The sequence below is a fragment of the Heloderma suspectum genome, chromosome 10 (genome assembly GCF_057233095.1).
Source record: "Heloderma suspectum isolate Gila_16-S chromosome 10, 16-S_ref, whole genome shotgun sequence".
Taxonomy (NCBI): Eukaryota; Metazoa; Chordata; class Lepidosauria; order Squamata; family Helodermatidae; genus Heloderma; species Heloderma suspectum.
The window spans coordinates 3,135,747-3,152,876 of record NC_139467.1 but is presented as its reverse complement, the minus strand read 5'-3'; the positions used below and the strand labels follow the sequence as shown (position 1 = coordinate 3,152,876).

Here is a 17,130-nt window from a genome sequence, read left to right as displayed (position 1 = left end):
CAATGTCCAGCACCAAACAAGAGAGGAGACACCCAGCTATCTATGAAATCACATTTCCTTATCAACTGCTTTCCCCTCTGTAATCATTTCTAGATTTCAGAGGCAGAATATCTATGACCCCGCCAATTACACACACACACGGACAGAGTCATTTGATCTCCGTATACCTTTCCACATTGCCACATGCCCAGAGTTTCAGTCCAGAGTCATTTCCTTTTTCCTTCAGCCATTATCTGCAGAGAGAAACTGGAACCTTTTCCCAGGACACAAGTGTTCCCTCTGTCTAGCCCAGCCTTCCCCAATCTGGTGCCCTCCAGTTGTGTTGGACTGCAGTTCCCATGATTCCCAGCCAGCATGGCCATTGGCCATATTTTCTCTTCCCCTGCCCCTCATATCAACTTCATTGCTTATGTTAGTTCAAATGGACAGCAGTACAGATCCAACAGAACTGGGACTTTGGACCCTTATAACAGCTCACTCACTGTTTCACTTGGCAGGGTTTCCAGCACTAGAAACAGGACTTAAATATGTCAGAGGCAAGGGAGCAGCCTGAAGCTTTTAAAAATCCAAGAAAGCAAAGAGAGAGGATCCCAATAAGTACTTTTAAGAAAGGGGAAATCTTATCCTTCAAGCAAAAGTTTCCAATTTTAAACCTGTCACTTCTTCTAACAGATATTAAGAACCCATCATATCTTCATAGCTTTAGGCCATTCAGTATGTGTAATAATATGACAACTGAGACTGAAAAATTATCTACTCTACAGCAAGGACTTAGATATTTTTATTATGAGATATAAAACCAGAAATTTGATTGCTAGAGTAAGGAAAAACTTTTAAAATTACTCTACACCTGGGGCATGCATAATGTTCAGGACAATGGATTATAACTGTATGTAGACACATTAGCTTTCGCAAAGAATCACATTTTTAGTACTATCTTGTTGGTGCCTTTGGGACTTCAGAAATATATCATACAATGTAAAATTGTCTCTAGCTTTAAAGGAACATAATAAAGTGTGCTGCAATCTGTTCACAATCCTGGCGAAGACTCTTCACCAGGTTTCTTCCTCTCTCTGCCTGCTCTAAGTTCTCCTGTGGGGGAGGGGAGCCGAGCTCTCAGCCTAGTGGGACCCAGCATCAGAACATTAGAATTTTACAGACACTTATTAACCACACAGAACTATTGAGGTTTTATGGTACAAACTATTTATCCAGAGTTATAAGAGACAAATTCCTCTAAGCCCCATAGTATGCCTTGAAATGTGTCAGGATTAAATTTTAAAGGTTTTCCCACACGCGCACACACACCCAACACACATGAATGACTTCAGGCTCATAAGATTTCCTTGCTATTGTTTCCACTGGCAGCTCTTCCATCTACTAGATTTTGGTTGTGTTCTAGCCTGTTGGCGTGTCATGTACACAATTGTGCAGAAGAGAAAGGGGTTAACAGAAAGAAGAACTAAAGCCAGAGGAAACCAGAGCCAGGATAGCCCAAAAAGATTTCAGCCTGCAGCCAATGAGGCAGCAGCATTTGAAACAAAAACAGCCAATCGAGCACAGCATCTGGTGGTTCCACATAAAAAGGAAAAAAGTAGAAGTGAGTACAGGGGGAAGGACAAGGTAACCTAGGGTCCTGAAACACTGAAGATGTGAGAGACACTGATCTAGGAACTTCCCATATCCACAAAGGGGAGCTACTCAGAATCACAAAGTACAACCGAATACTCAATTGCTCCCCACTCTACACACACTGCAAAATGCTGCAAGGAAAGCATGCCATTTATTAATTGCCAAACCCAAGACCTCACGCTTTCAATATGCAGTCTACAGATGGTGTCCACAAGCTGCTTAGATAGCAGGGCCCATTAACATGTTTCTTTGGATATCCAGCCTGCTTTACCCCAACTCCCCACAATGGAGTCAGCATAGGCAACTTAGAAACATTAAACCGAACCATATCTCCACACACACTTCCGTTTCTTAAAAAGTATTCCTGAAAGAACCACTCTTGTGCATCTACAAATCAAGCCCAGCAGAAGGTGTTTAGGGTCTTACAAGTTAACCTCATCACCTTGATTAATGCCCAGAATTCTGAGGGAAGCCAGTGCCGACCCAGGAATGATGACGTCTATGGCCATGCTAAAATTTCAAGTGCCATAATACTCTGGAGCGTTCAACACGTGCCACATCCATTCTCTCAGCAATCCTTACAACTACAACCATGTAGGCCACTATTCCCATGCTGAAGGTTGGGGGCTGCTAAGACAATCTACTGAGTTCTAGCTGAGGCAATTTGAATTGAAGACATACCGTCGAAGACAACATCTACAAACCTGGATGGGTTTTAAGTGAATTTAACTACTGTGGTTTCTCAAAGGAACTTTGGGAATTTTATTCATTCCAATTCTCACTGCAACTAGAGGTGGGGCAGAACAATTCTCCAGCTGGAAAGACAAGAGTCCGAGCTAAGGAACATCCAAGAGATTCAAGTTCCTGGCTGCCTATTGCACCACGCACCAGCAGAGGAAATGCACCATCTCAAAAACATCTGCAAGGACACACCATTCAGGGAAACAGCCAATTAACAGGTAACAGGATTTTGTGACTGTTTAGGTGTGGGCAAGGAGTTCCACAGCTAATTTTTAATTGCCCCAAAGAAAGCACACAGGCAAGGGAGACTTAAGTGAACCACCCATCCTCATAACCAAAGTCTCCCTTGTCCAGGTCTGACATGCTACCTACGACTATGTCGCACTGGTTCAACCCTCTCCAGAGGGCTTCAATAGCTGAGGATATTGTCTGCAGGGACGGGGAGGCAGAGCTACCCAGGATGAAAACTGGGCAAAAATTGAGCTCTGGCGAGAATACATGATCCACTTCCATCCTTGGGTTCAGAGTCCCCATGGGAAAGGAAACTTAGGATCCATAATATTGCTTTACAAGGAAGCAAGGAGGTTAGTGGAGCAGGATTATTCCCTCACTGTATTACTGAGTCAGGGTTAAGCCTATGACTGTGCCTCAGTATTACTCAGTGTTATTTGCTTTATTTAATGTAACATTCTAAGCGCGATACAATATTTAACACACACCACAGTAAAATAAAATCCCAAATCAATAATCTAAACACAGTTTAGAGAACTACCTAATTATCCAGATGGTGGTGGAAGGAAGTCTTGCAGCCCTAATGGCAAGCAGCCTGAGGTGAACTCCTCCTCTCTTCTAATAAGCACTTCCAAAGAATACTGCCATCGTGGCAAAGCCCTGCTTCTTACTTGCACAGCTGTAACCTCACACAAAGGGCCAGTTTGGAAGGAGCTGCAGGCTGCACACAGCCCATTTGCTCCCACTTGGCTCTTCCCACTAGCACAAATGGCTCAACTAACCATAAAATAAGGCTTACCATAACATGATCCTGGTTTGTTGTACCCTTTTTTATGTATTCATTCCACTTAGCCACCTTTCAAGACCAATGTCTTCCCAAGGACACTTATAGCATTTCTAAAAAGCCAGGATCATAACGTAGGATTTGTTCTTGGCATACAAATCCTGGCTTGTTTTGGAGCAACACATCTGATTCAAGGTAAGCTTTCATTTTCTGGTTAGTTTAGCCATTCACACTAGCGGAAGGAGCAAGTGGGAGCAAACCAGCTGCATGCACAAGCACACATTACATTCATGGCAAGTCAGGCTTCACCAAAAACCTAGTTTACAGCTGCATACAAACACAGTCAGTGGGGACATACAAAATATCTTGATCACCTGACAACTGGCTTGTGAGCTGATATACAAAGAGGCAGTCCCTGAGGTATTCCCCCCTCTAGAAGGCTGTAGGGAAGTATGGCCACACACCCCTCACTGCAAAACTGGAAGGAAGGTCTCCAGCAAGATGTCCCATTAGGCACACCAACTCTGTGATGGGCCAACATCAGCCCCTGCAAGTGACTACGTAAATCTAGGCTGCTTATTCCACAGGTGAACTGCTGTCACAAAAGGAGGAAAATCAAACATGATGAGGTACCCAGAACTTTCATAAGCAACAGCCTACAATGTGAGATGAAAAAGTAGTAAATGCATGGGTTGAGGGACTCTGGTGGAGATAAACCCAAATAAGCACAGTGAGAATTAAGGATGAGGGGAAGCACAGAACACATTTAGTGCCCCCAAGCGAAGGATCACAAGCACAACATACAGCCACATGAGAAACAATTCACTTTGTAAGAACTATCCTCTGTTTGTTCAAGAACCATGAGAAACAGGATTCAATCTGTACCTGGATTCCAACTGCCCACTGGGTTCTTAGATGTAGTGGTCCTAAGGTCAGAGGAGTCAGAGACCTGGTCTCAGATTAAAAAAAGAATGTGGTAGAATGCATTGAACCCCTTAAATCTGCTGGTGGGAAATTGTATTTTTGAATGATTCCCCACACTACACATTTTTTTAAGCAGGAAACATTTTAAAATTCTACCTCCCCACCATCACTACCACCTATACTGCAGGCCCTACAGTCTCAAGGTCTAATGCCCATATAAGACTAGGCCTCAAGTGTTTCCAACTATTTGTGCAATCTTCTTTTTTAACATCCAACAACCCTAAAAACTATACACAAATGTGTTTTGGGGTCATTTTACTACCCCAAACCATTTTCCAATGTATTCTGGGGTGGTAAAATGCCCCACAATCTCAAATGTGTCTGTGGTGTTTAAAAAATGTTGTAAACTTGAAGTATTAGAAAAGTATAATAAATTATCAACATAAAATTTTAGGTAAAGCTTTATTACTAAAAATTAATGTTTTTTGGTCAGTGGGGTGTTTTTGTCAACCCACAAGGAATGTCTCTGGTGAAGTAAATGTTCACCCAACAAAATCTCATGGCTCGTGCCAACCTACTGACGCCCAGAGTACTTAAGCCTGCTTCCCTAGAGTAGTTTTCTTTGGAAAAACCCATGGGACATTTTTAAATCCCAGTAGTTGGTTGTGTTTGGGGCATAAAGACACGCTCATGGCAAAATCAGTAGATTACTGGGTTACTTTATGCCCGAGGCATATTTTTGTTTCCAAAAAGAAAATGGTAAAAGGCTGAAATATGGGGACATTATGCAGATAACAGAAGACAATAATATCATGGCAGGCCTATGTTGTAGGACTATATCTGTGTAAAATCTGCAGTTCAAAGTGCAGTTGGGGCAAGTTTGTACCCCCTGTTGGACAAGGGTTAAGTCTAAGTTTGTGCCTATTTAACCTTATATGCTCTTATAGAAATCTCTACATAGCTAAGAGCCAAAGTAGACAAGATTCTGGGAGATACAAGAACTGGATGCCTGCACATTTTTTCACTGTGAGCCAAGTAGCAGCTTGCGGGGGCGGGGGGTATTTCCCAATTACAGTGGCACATTTATGGAATGCTCTCCCCAGCAAGGCTTGCTTGGCACTAACTGTGTCTTCCTGGTACCAGGCAAATATCTTCATTTTCCTAGGCTTCTAATTTTTAACCTGCGGTAGGGCTCTTTCAGTTACTCCTTTTATCTTGCTTTTTTATTTATCCTATTTCTGTATATTGTTGTTTTCTGTTTGATTTACATAAGCCACCCTAGAAATGTTTTTACATTGAAGGGTGGGGAACACATCTATTAAATAAATCAAGTTACATCAGAAATACCCTTTCCCCCAATCTAATTCAGGCTCCACTCACAGCTGCTTTGCACATGCACACATACACAGGAGGAGACCCAGCCACAGGCATCCCAGCATCATGCCTAGTTTGGCCTTTAGCCTTCTGCAGGACAACTCTCATTAAAGAACCAATGCAGAGCAACTCACCTGCAGAGTTTGACAGGGGCTCTTTTCTTATCCACTAGCCCTGGCCTTTTTCACTGAGCAGCCAGCAAGAGGCAGCATACCAAGGAAGATGAAATAACTAGTCACAAACAGGTCCACTAACTCCTCGTTCTCCAGTCATACTAAAAACAGACTCTGTCAGCTAAAACTTTCTGGGAGTTTGTAGGAAATCAAATCCTCCAGATTCAGACTCCCAAATGCCACACAATGACTAAATTTCCAATCATTATTACAGCAGGAGGATGAAACGGGCATATTTCTCAGCCATCTTCCTGGCCAAAGGCTGAGTCACTTAGGTTCTGCACAGCACTTTCTGGTTCCTTCTCCTGGAATTTGAATCCTCATCTCTTTAGAGCAAGATCCAATTCAACCAGCAAACTCAGAGAATCACTTTCAGTACTTCCCCAAATAGGCAGTCATGGAGAGAAAGAACTGCGGTGCACAGACTGTTCTCACAAGAGACCCCAGAACTGCCTCTAATTTTCCCTCATGCCATTTGTGCCACATACAATTAGGATAGAACATGGAAGAGAAAACTGGATATGTATTCTTAACATGGATATGTATTCTTTACATTCTTGCCGCAGATCAAGTAGCAGCCAATTTAATTCTAATATGTGGAAAATATCCAAGGACCTCGCAGCTCTCCTCCCAAAGTGTGCATAAGAATCACAGAACAAGGTGCAGGAACCTCTGGCAACAGGACAGGGGCCTAAGAGGAACCACCTTTAGGCTCATCTGAGCACACAGCACAAACATTTCACAGTTCTGCTGTGACCCCACACATCACGGAGGAAGACAATTCTTGCATTTTACATAGGTTTTTGTCCTTGTTCCTTCCACCATCTATTTATAGCACTCGAGTTGCTTTTCTGACTTACAGAAGTGTTCAAGCTGATGTACACCAAGGTATGTGAGACATTAACACCCATTCTTACTAAAACCAAACTAATTAAAAGCTGTTAAATGGAAGCAACCATAAAAGAAACTAACAAAAAGATGTAGCAATGGGCTATTTCTGTGGACATCAGTCAAGTTACGTTTACCTGTCACAGAAAAAAACAGCATTAGCCATTACTTCTAGACAACTCATGAAACAGCACAAGGAAAAGACTTCAGACCCAAAGCACTTCCACAGTCAAGAAGCCGGCCTTTTTATTTAAAACAGGCTCCACTCAAGGACAAGCCAAGGTCAGCCTCCATGATAAAACATAGAGACAACTCACCTCTACAACATTGTGCCAACCTGAACAAAAACCCCAAAGGCAACAAAAGATTTAAGTAATAAAGCAATCACAAATGAAACCAAAATCCCTTTTCACTTATGTATAATCAATCTTCATCTCCCAGTGGCCTCCAAGAGGAATTTGCTATAATGATGATTTTAATGCAGTCTGGCAGCAGATAGTACTGCTAGCACTAATTGTGCTCTTTTAAAAAAATCTACCCTTTTACTGGACAACACATGGTAGATTGTGGGTTATTTCTCCCCCCTCTCAGCCTCCAGAAGAAGATTCTACTTTCTGGGAGATACCAAGCCTGGGTCTCTAAGGGTTTCCACTATCAGAAATCATAACAGAAGCCTACCTTCCTTGCACAATTATGGTAAAATGGTGACCTTTGCATTTTCAGCTGCAATCCCCAGCTGCATAGCCCACATTGAGGTATTTATATACGGTAGAAACAAAGAAATGTAGCCTGTTGAGTTGATCATGCAATTATCAACTCAACAGAGCTGATCATGCAAAAAGATATAAGGAGCACTTGGCTTTTTGACCATGCAAAAACATCTAAGGAGCATTTGGTTGATGTTCAGCATAATGAAACAGGTGCTAGACCTTGAACCTTTCATATGAGGAAGAAATATGCTTGTAGAGCAATGTTAGTGAAGATCTCTGTGCTAGCAGTTGAATGGAGCCTCCAAAAGGTGAAAGATTAAACATGCAATGTGTATTGATAAGCTGAAACCTGACATCAATGTAAAGGATGAGATGAAACAAGCCTTGTTTATTAATGCAGCTTGATTGGCTGTTGAATACAAATGTTGACTGTTAATTCAGGTTCCTTCATTGAGGTTTGGCCTGATCTTGACTGGTACCGGATCAGCTTATAAATGGTATTGTAACATACTCATTTAAAAAAATTAAATCTATACAATTTATAAACTAGAAGAGCTGCTGATACTATATTATGTACAGCACATCGCCTGCATATCGGTTGATTCATGCAATGAAAGCACTCCCTCCCTAGGGAACTCCGTCATGCCCCCTCTTTAATGAGCTTCCGTCATGCATTAAAAACGTTGTTCAGGCAGGCATTTGGGGTGGGTTAGGGTATTTTAGAAAATGTTTTTATTGTAGAATTTTATTGTTTTAAACTGTTTTTATTGTATGTTGTACATCGCCCAGAGTGGCTGGGTGACCAGCCAGATGGGTGATTAATAAATTTAATAATAAATAAATAAAAATAAAATTTCGGGACACAGAAGGAGATCACTGGGCAGGGCGAGGGGGGGGGGAGAAAGAGTTCAGAAAACGCTATTTCCCCCTGCAGGTTATTTGCAGGCCTTCTAAGCTTAATTTACTCTCTACAGCTGTTTCCCTACTTGCTTTGCTATACAATGGCTCTCAGGGTTAAGCTAGCCTGCTCTCTCAACTGCTTGAGCAGATAAACTCACTTAGAGCAATTCCAACAGACACAGTGGTTTGCCAAGGTGGGCTCCCATCAAGCATGTTTGATCCCAAACATGAAAATATTGTGGAGTAAGAGAAATACATCCATACCAAGTGAGGTTTTCACAAACCACATTGAACATACTGGGCAATCACAATTTATATCCATCAACTCCCATTAAGTCAGCTGTTCCCCATCACTTTCAGCCAAGATTTATCTGGCACCATACTGCATTTCAAATAAGAATGCAGGAGATTTGAAATTAACTATTTAAAAACACCAGCCAGTGTCCATTCCTTGGATGATCTCAGAATTCCCTGTAAAAAGATCTATACAGACAATTGTTATAGCAACCCTGCATAATCCTAAAGAGCCAAATATGAAAAAAGGGAGCAGCAACCAGCTGATCTGCCAGTTACATCTTAGGCCTGTCAGGAGATTTGAGGTGATACTCCAGAACATCATTCTAGTTCAAAAGAAAGGGCCATTTATATTTCCTATGATAATATAAATATTTGGTACTCCCAACCAAAGCTCGCCACAGAGTCAGTTATGGCTAGCAGACCCAGGAATGAACTATGATGGATACAAACTAACAGAGTGATGAACAGGAGATCCTAACATAATCCTAACAGCTCCATTTCCACTCCACCGCTCAGACTTATGACTGCTTCCTGCACAACTGCCATTCATTTGAAAGGGTTTGGTGGACTGCATCTAGAGCAGCTTTCCTCAACCAGGTGTGGGGGAATACTACTCCCATCACCCCAACCAACATGACAGCTGGTGATAATGGGAGCTGTAGTCCCACACATCTGGAGGGCACCAGGTTGAGGAAGGTTGCTCTCAAGTCTGAAAGAACCATAAGGAATTCCAACTCAGGTTCTGGAAGCAACGAAGGGCTGTAGTATTACCCTACAACCTTCTAAATACTTTGTCATTCCCTAAAAGCCTTGACAGAAGTTCTTTCGTTGTTCATTCTAGAGAATGATTTCACTTTCCCAATCTCCCCCATGTGTCCACTATGTTATGCAGCCCACACATTGCGCATCTCTGTTTTTAATCAGACAAACTTAAATATTTGCAGTGGGAATGCAGCCACATGCAGAGCGAAAATAAGAGATAAAGACTTCCCTGTGACATTCATGAGCAGATGGTGAGGCTTAACAGACCTGGCCCTTCCTCACATTTCTCAAGCAACTTCCTATGCAATACCACAAAGATATACTTGACACCAAAGGATCCAAAATTGCTCATTTAATGAAGAATCACCTCCTGACAGACCCCACCCCCTTAAATGGGTTATCTTGGCTTCCCTCACTCCACAACTATCTGCATACGTCACTTTACGTTGTTTTTTGTGGGGAAAGAATGGGTCAACCTGGGTAGAGTTGCAGTTTCTGCAACTCTAGTCTTATCCTAGATATGAACTTCAGCAAATATGTACAATAGGCAGAATTCACAGACTTAAGCTTTTTCCAAAGCTCCCCATTTCATATATCAACCAATCCATCTTCATTCTACTTTGATGCACAAAACCAGCTCTGGAAAAGCTGCTGCAGGAATCTAAAGGCTAGAAGATGCTCTTGTCACCCAGAATAATTAGCAACTGCAGGAAGAGTAAGACTAAGCCACTTTGGAGGAGGACTAAATAGGGTAGCAGATACAGGAACTGTAAGTTTCAGTTTTATGTCTCATCTCAGTTCATGCTTAGAATTTAGAATACATCAAGAGTAAACTGATTCCCCATAGGAGACCTAATGTTTCACTTCTTCATACAAACAATTTTTGGAGCAGTTATCAATAATTTCTATAGCACTTTTTACTGTTCAAATGGCATTCATATTTATACTTATTTATGCAGCGCCTCAAACATTGTCTAGTACTTCATGTTTATTCTCAGACATTCCTACTGAGGCAAGCCAGTAGGAGCAGCTATGTATTTCAGAGATACACGACAGATGAGAGAGTAGCCTGCCTAAGGCCATCTAGTGAGTTTGTGGCTGAGGCTGAGTTTCGAACATAGGTTGTCCTGGCTCGACTGTGGGAATGCTGCGGACATAATATATCTCAACTTCAGCAAAGCTTTCGACAAAGTGCCCCATGATATCCTGATGAGCAAACTAGCTCAAAGTGGGCTAGATGAAACAACGATCCAGTGGATCCACAGTTGGCTACAGAATCGGACTCAAGGAGTACTTATCAATGGGATCATCTCAAACTGGGAGAGGTAACGAACAGGGTACCGCAGGGCTCAGTCCTGGGCTCAGTGCTCTTCAACATTTTTATTAATGACTTGGATGAGGAGGTGCAGGGAACACTGATCAAATTTGCAGATGACACAAAATTGGGCGGGATAGACTGGAGCGCTGGGCAGAAAACAACAGAATGACATTTAATAGGGATAAATGCCAAGTTCTGCACCTAAGAAAAAGAAACCAAATGCACAGTTACAAGATGCGGGATACGTGGCTCAACGAAACTATGAGTGAGAAGGATCTTGGAACTGTTGTAGATCACAAGCTGAATATGAGCCAACAGTGTGATATGGCTGCAAAAAAAGCAAATGCTCTTTTGGGCTGCATTCAAAGAAGCATGGCTTCCAAATCCCGGGAAGTACTAGTTCCCCTCTACTCAGCACTGGTTAGGCCTCATCTGGAGTACTGCGTCCAGTTCTGGGCACCACACTTTAAGAAGGATGCAGACAAGCTGGAGAGGGTTAAGAGGAGGGCAACAAAGATGATCAGGGGTCTGGAAACAAAGCCCTATGAGGAGAGACTGAAAGAACTGGGCATGTTTAGCCTTGAGAAGAGAAGACTGAGGGGAGATATGATAGCGCTCTTGAAGTACTTGAAAGGTTGTCACAGAGAGGAAGGCCAGAATCTCTTCTCAATCATCCCAGAACGCAAGACACGGAATCATGGGCTCAAGTGACAGGAAGCCAGATTCCGGCTGAACATCAGGAAAAACGTCCTGGCTGTTAGAGCAATACAACAATAGAACCCATTACCTAGGGAAGTAGTGGGCTCTCCCACACTGGAAGCATTCACGATGAGGCTGGACAGCTATCTGTCAGGGATGCTCTGACTTGGATTCCTGCATTGAGCAGGGAGTCGGACTCGATGGTCTCATAGGCCCCTTCCAACCCTACTATTCTATGATTCTATGGCTCACACTCTTAGCCACTCTACAACTGTTTCCTAATGCAGGGATAGGCAACATGGTACTCTCTGGATGTTTTGGACTACAACTCCCATATTTCCTGACCACTGGCCATGCTGGTTGGGACTGGCAGGCATTTACAAGCCTGAATTAAAGAGATTTGCCCCAGGCCGCCATATGAGTTTCAGGACTGCACGCGTGTCTCCATTATCCAAATCCAGCTCCTCTCTGTCCATTAAAGCACACTGGCCTCAGCAGCATTCCTAATGGGTCTCCTCACTTATCAGCTGCTGGCTGAAGCACATTACTCTATAACCAGACAGATATGCAGAGGGCTTCTGGAATCCCTCACACGTGCTGCCAGGGGAGTTACTCCCATTAGCCACGTTTGGGAAAGTCAGCCACTGCCAGACACTGACTGCCAGCTTCATACAAGGGCTGCTGAAATATTCTGCCACACAATTTTTTGATGTGCAGATGCCAAAGAACTCAGCAAAGCTAGAGTACAGAGTGCCTCTGTTCCAAAGGGGTATTTTGACCATTGTCTATCTGGCTGTGGACGCACATACATATATGCTTATCACTTACAGGCCCAGGCACTTTGTGATTTCATTTCTCCCTAACAATTAACATATCTAGGAGGCAAAAGTGTATATACAGGCATCACCAAATGGGGGAAGACAAGTGATCTCTCAAAACACATACACACAGAGCAACTAACCTCTGCTCTGAGACACTCTGGGAGATGCAAACAGGCCTAGCCAATTTAGCTGCGGTCAGCGCCTGAAAGATCTTCAAAGGGAAGAGGGGTGCAGGAGGGAGAATGGGGAAGGCAAGCATGCAAGGAATGTGAACAGATCCAACACAGGCATCTCCAGCTATCCCACCTAAGAAGCATGAAAACAGCAGACATGCACATTGGAGACCAGCTCTTAAACAGTTATGCAGCCACCAGGGCCAGCCCAAGGCATTTTCTGCACCAGAGCAAAATATTCAAGAGGCAACTCCACTTTATTCTTTAAAACCGAGGACACAATCCACTGTTCTTGTCAACAGAGACTACATAGGAGAACCTGACAGATTATGCCAGAATAGGGTCAAGCCCATCTTCCCTACTCTGATGGCCTTAACAGTGCCTAAAATTCATCACTCATCTCACATTGCCTTATGGTAGGACTACCTCTGGTGGAGGTGCCAGGCTCAAAAAGCCTTCTCTGACAATCTGGAGACAAGGTTCAACTACGGCGCTGTTGTGAGCATCCTCACACATTGCAGCAGTGCTCACTGTCAGGTTAGACAAGCCAGATGGGAAGGGGAGCATATGAAGCTGCCTTATGTCAAGTCAGACCATTGGTCCATTTAGCCCAGTATTGTCTACACCAACTGGCAGCAGCAGCCCAGGGTTTCAGACAGGAGTCTTTTCCCAGCCCAAACTGAAGATGCCAGAGATTGATCCTGGGACCTTCTGCATGCAAAGCATGTATTCTACTACTGAGCTACAGTCCAGGGAGCGATCTCTGCATACGCAAGGGAACTACACACTGAACACATTACATACACACCCCACACACGCACATGTTTTCACTTGTTTTCCTAGGAATGGTGGCCTGAAGGGACGAGACAGAGCGAAGTAGATCTGGTCAGTGCCTAGATGAGAGACTACCAGGGAACCCCACATTTGCCACTTTGAACTCCTCAGAGGAAAGACAAGACATAAACATTAAAGGAATAATCATAAATACATGTCTAGCGCCACAAAGGAGTTAAGTTATTTTTTAAGGGCCCTCAGCAGATCATCACCCCACCCCAGCCCCCAGAGAAAGCCCAGTTGTGGCCCCTGAAAGGGAATGTCCTTTTCCTCCATGTATTGCACAAACCTCTCAGGTGCAGAACAATAACATCACAGGGCTTGTGACTGCAGCAGCACTTCACCAAGTGATTACCATTTGGTGGCAATTAAACTGCAAGCTGACTGAGCAAGACCCTTAATTAGTCCTTTACATTGTTACCAAAATTACAGCATATTTTATCTGCTAAACACACATGTGTGACTGGGGGAAAGAAAGTTGGGCAGAACCCATAGCACTGCTGCTAATTTTCATTAGCAGGAAACATGCCCATTACTTAAAAACATAGGGAGCAATCCTATGACCACTAGTCAGTGGCTAGACAGCCATAGGATATGTCGGTTTCCAGGAACTGACCTCGAGCCCACGGTTCCTGGAGAACTGACCTTCCCCTCCTCCTGCGCTGCCTGGGAGGCAGCTCAGAATGGCCCCGTACTCTGCGCTCAGAAGAGGATCATGGAGTAGCGAAAACAGGGTGTTTATTTTTATTTATTGCATTTATACCCCGCCTTTTTTCCTCTTGCAAGGAACCCAAGGCGGCTTACATTATCCTCCTCCTCTCCATGTTATCCTCACAACAACAACCTTGTGAGGTAGGTTGGGCTGAGAGTCTGTGACTGGCCCAAAGTCACCCAGTGAGCTTCCATGGCCAAGAGGGGATTAGAACCTGGATCTCCCAGCTCTTAGTCCAACACTCTTGCCACTACACCACACTGGCTCTCAGTGTTCCAGGGCAGGGAAGGCAGAAATGCCACTACAACACATCCCATGTGTCGTCTAGCAGCCGCTTCCCCCACTCCACCTTCCCGCAGCTAGACAGCCGAAATCTTCTGTCTAGCCGCAAATGCAAGGCAGCTGAAGCACAGAGGGGACAATCCCCTCTGCACTTGTCCTGCCCTGCATTGGATAGATGATTGCCTCTGAGTATGGAGGCAGCCACCTATCCCCATAGCATTGCACCCTTACGTGAGTTTTAGTCTCTCACAGAAGAAGCTCTCGCTCTTAAACAATCCTTGGCTTTCCTCACTCAGGTCTGCTGCTCACCTCAGCTGCTTTGGCACTGGACCAAGTACAGATGACACTTCCCCACTAGAGAACCTGGGAAGTGTCTGCTCTCCCCAGTTTCTTCCATAAAGTACAAGAGCAAATATGCAATTAAAAGATGCAACATAATGTTTTGAGTACCTTCTCACCCGATAGCAGGTCTTAGGGCCCCAACCAACTCCCAGAAGCATTAATTAGACACAGATATGTGGTCTCACCCCTGAAATGCCTGGATGTTGTTGATTTACCAACCCTTTTTTGCTGTGTGCTGACTTAACTAAGATTTGTTTTATTAATTACTGCCTTTTCTTTCTATGACACATCATTCCATCTCACTTGGTTTTGAAACATGAACTATACTAGCCATTTATAATGGAAATCATTTAAACCTAATTCTTGCCCATTAAAATCATTCCTTGCCAACTGCCTTGTCATTTACACTCTAAATACTCTTCTGCCTTCCCTCAACCTTAAAGCCATTCACTGCTTGCTCGCCATGTTAGCAAGAGCTCCCCAGAGTGCAGCTCACTGATTCAAAAAGCATCCCCAGCATTCCAAATCCTAACTGATTTTCAAGGCCACAATGTAAACAAAGAAAAAGGACACATGGAGGATAGGTGATGACTGAACCATCCAAAGCACAGAAAATGTCCAGGAATGCACCCTAACAATGGATTAAATGAAGCTGAGAGCAAAGCACTTTCTGGTATTTCTTCAGGCTGCCTAGTTATCTGGATTAAGCACAGGTGGTACAAATAGGGCAGACTATTAGGATCTTTCACAGACTTCCTGGTTCGGAAAAACCAGTACCTACTACCTGCAAAATACACTGGCTTTTAGCTTACTTATATAAATGGCGCTTGCTTTGGACATAATCTGTGAGAGTGTCTTGCACCAGTGATCGGGACCCTGCTTTTCTCATTCTCCGCCTGACTCAAATAATCCCTTTAGCAGGCCAACAGATTACACCCCTCTCCCTGTCTGTCTCCATCAGCAGGATGTAGCAAAGCACACATTCCATCATGTGCCTGTATGAATGCAACACCACACAGAAGAGTGAGTTTCCCAAACCCTTGCCATTTGGTCCTTCTGAGCAAAGCACCTGGCCTGAAAAGCCCACAGATGTAACTTCACCAGCAAGCAAGTCCAGAATGGTGTGCCGATGTCTTCAACAGGGATATGAATGGAGGGAAAGGCAAGTGGTGTGGTAAAATAAACTAGAAATACAACCCAGATCCAGAAAGGGCTTTCAACAGACCTGTCATACAAGCAGAGAGATGGGACTGAGCTTTATTTCCTTCAGTAGCCTGTGCTTGGATCCAATTTGTGGCAGACTCTTTTCAGGTGCTGCTTGCACAAGCGATGCTCCCAGATGATTAGGCTCTAGAACTGCTATTTCAAGGAGGAAGCCCAGGGCTTTCAAAGAAAAAAATTCTAGGCATCAACATCATACATCTGGGGCCCTGAGAGCTAGAGATTTTTCTCCTACCTCTGACTTATGCAGCGAGCCTAGTTCTGAACCGTACCATTAAGACTGCACAAAGGCAGCAGGAGCTGGCAAAAAGCTACAGAGATTTTCTTCCTTTGAGGAATGCAAAGAAACACAAATATTTTTCTTCCCCCAATATGGGTGTATAACACTGCTGCTGAGCTGTGTTTGGGGCTTACACAGCAACTTGCCTCACTGGGCCCATACAAGAGAATTAGCTATCTGGGATTAGCCAAATCAGCAAAGCACTCAGAAAGCATCTCGCTCTCTTGAATGAATGTGTTCCCATTAAGCCTGGAGAGAAAGGGGGGCACTAGAAACGGGGGGGGGGGAGAAGAAGCACAGTTAACACAGCACAGCTTCCATCTTAAGAATTGCTTAAACCTTGGAAAAAGCAAGCCGCAAATCCTTAGGGAGCCCTCGCACTGGCTGCGAAAACTGCTTTGAATTATCAGCTGCACTTGGGCTATATAGAGTTATTTTTTTAAAAGCCAATTGCCTGTCTCCGCTTTACAAATTCCTCCATGTCTCCACAGCCTTTCCAGGAGAAGTCAGTTTTTATTAAGAGATGCAGGTGCAGCTGAACTCAAGGGCAAGAGGCAGGGTATCCAGGAAATGTCTTGAACAACAGCAACAAAAAGTCATTCACAGTCGAAATGGGCTGGCCATTAACATTCCAGGGGTTCCCATACCATGGGGGGGGGGATGTATTGGCAGTGAAATTTGATATTACATTGGCCATTCTCCAGTCCTCTGGTATAGAGACTGATCTTACGGACATGTTGCGTATTTGTTAGAAGTTCAGCAATTTCATATTTGAGTTCTTTAAGAAGTCTAGGATGGATACCACCTGGGCCCGGCTTTAAAGCTCAACAGCCCAAGTCCTACATATTTTAGGAAGTACGTGTTGCCAAATGTTCCTCCCCTTCTCAGAGACTGAAAGGAGAAGCTCTGCATCCCCTCTTTGGGTAGAGACTCTGCATTCTATCTTTTGGACAGATGGGGAGGGTAAGGGGGAAAACCAGAGTGGTACATGCTGCCTCAGGAGATCCCTCCTTATTGTCATTTCAACGACTG

The 17,130-nt window shown here is 43.8% G+C and overlaps 1 protein-coding gene across 3 annotated transcripts in view; it reads right to left on the bottom strand.

The window, feature by feature from the left end:
* The window catches only part of PAK4 (p21 (RAC1) activated kinase 4), an 84,655-nt gene that overhangs the window by 57,606 nt on the left and 9,919 nt on the right, over nt 1-17,130 (bottom strand). The gene's annotated exons all lie outside the window — the stretch shown is intronic.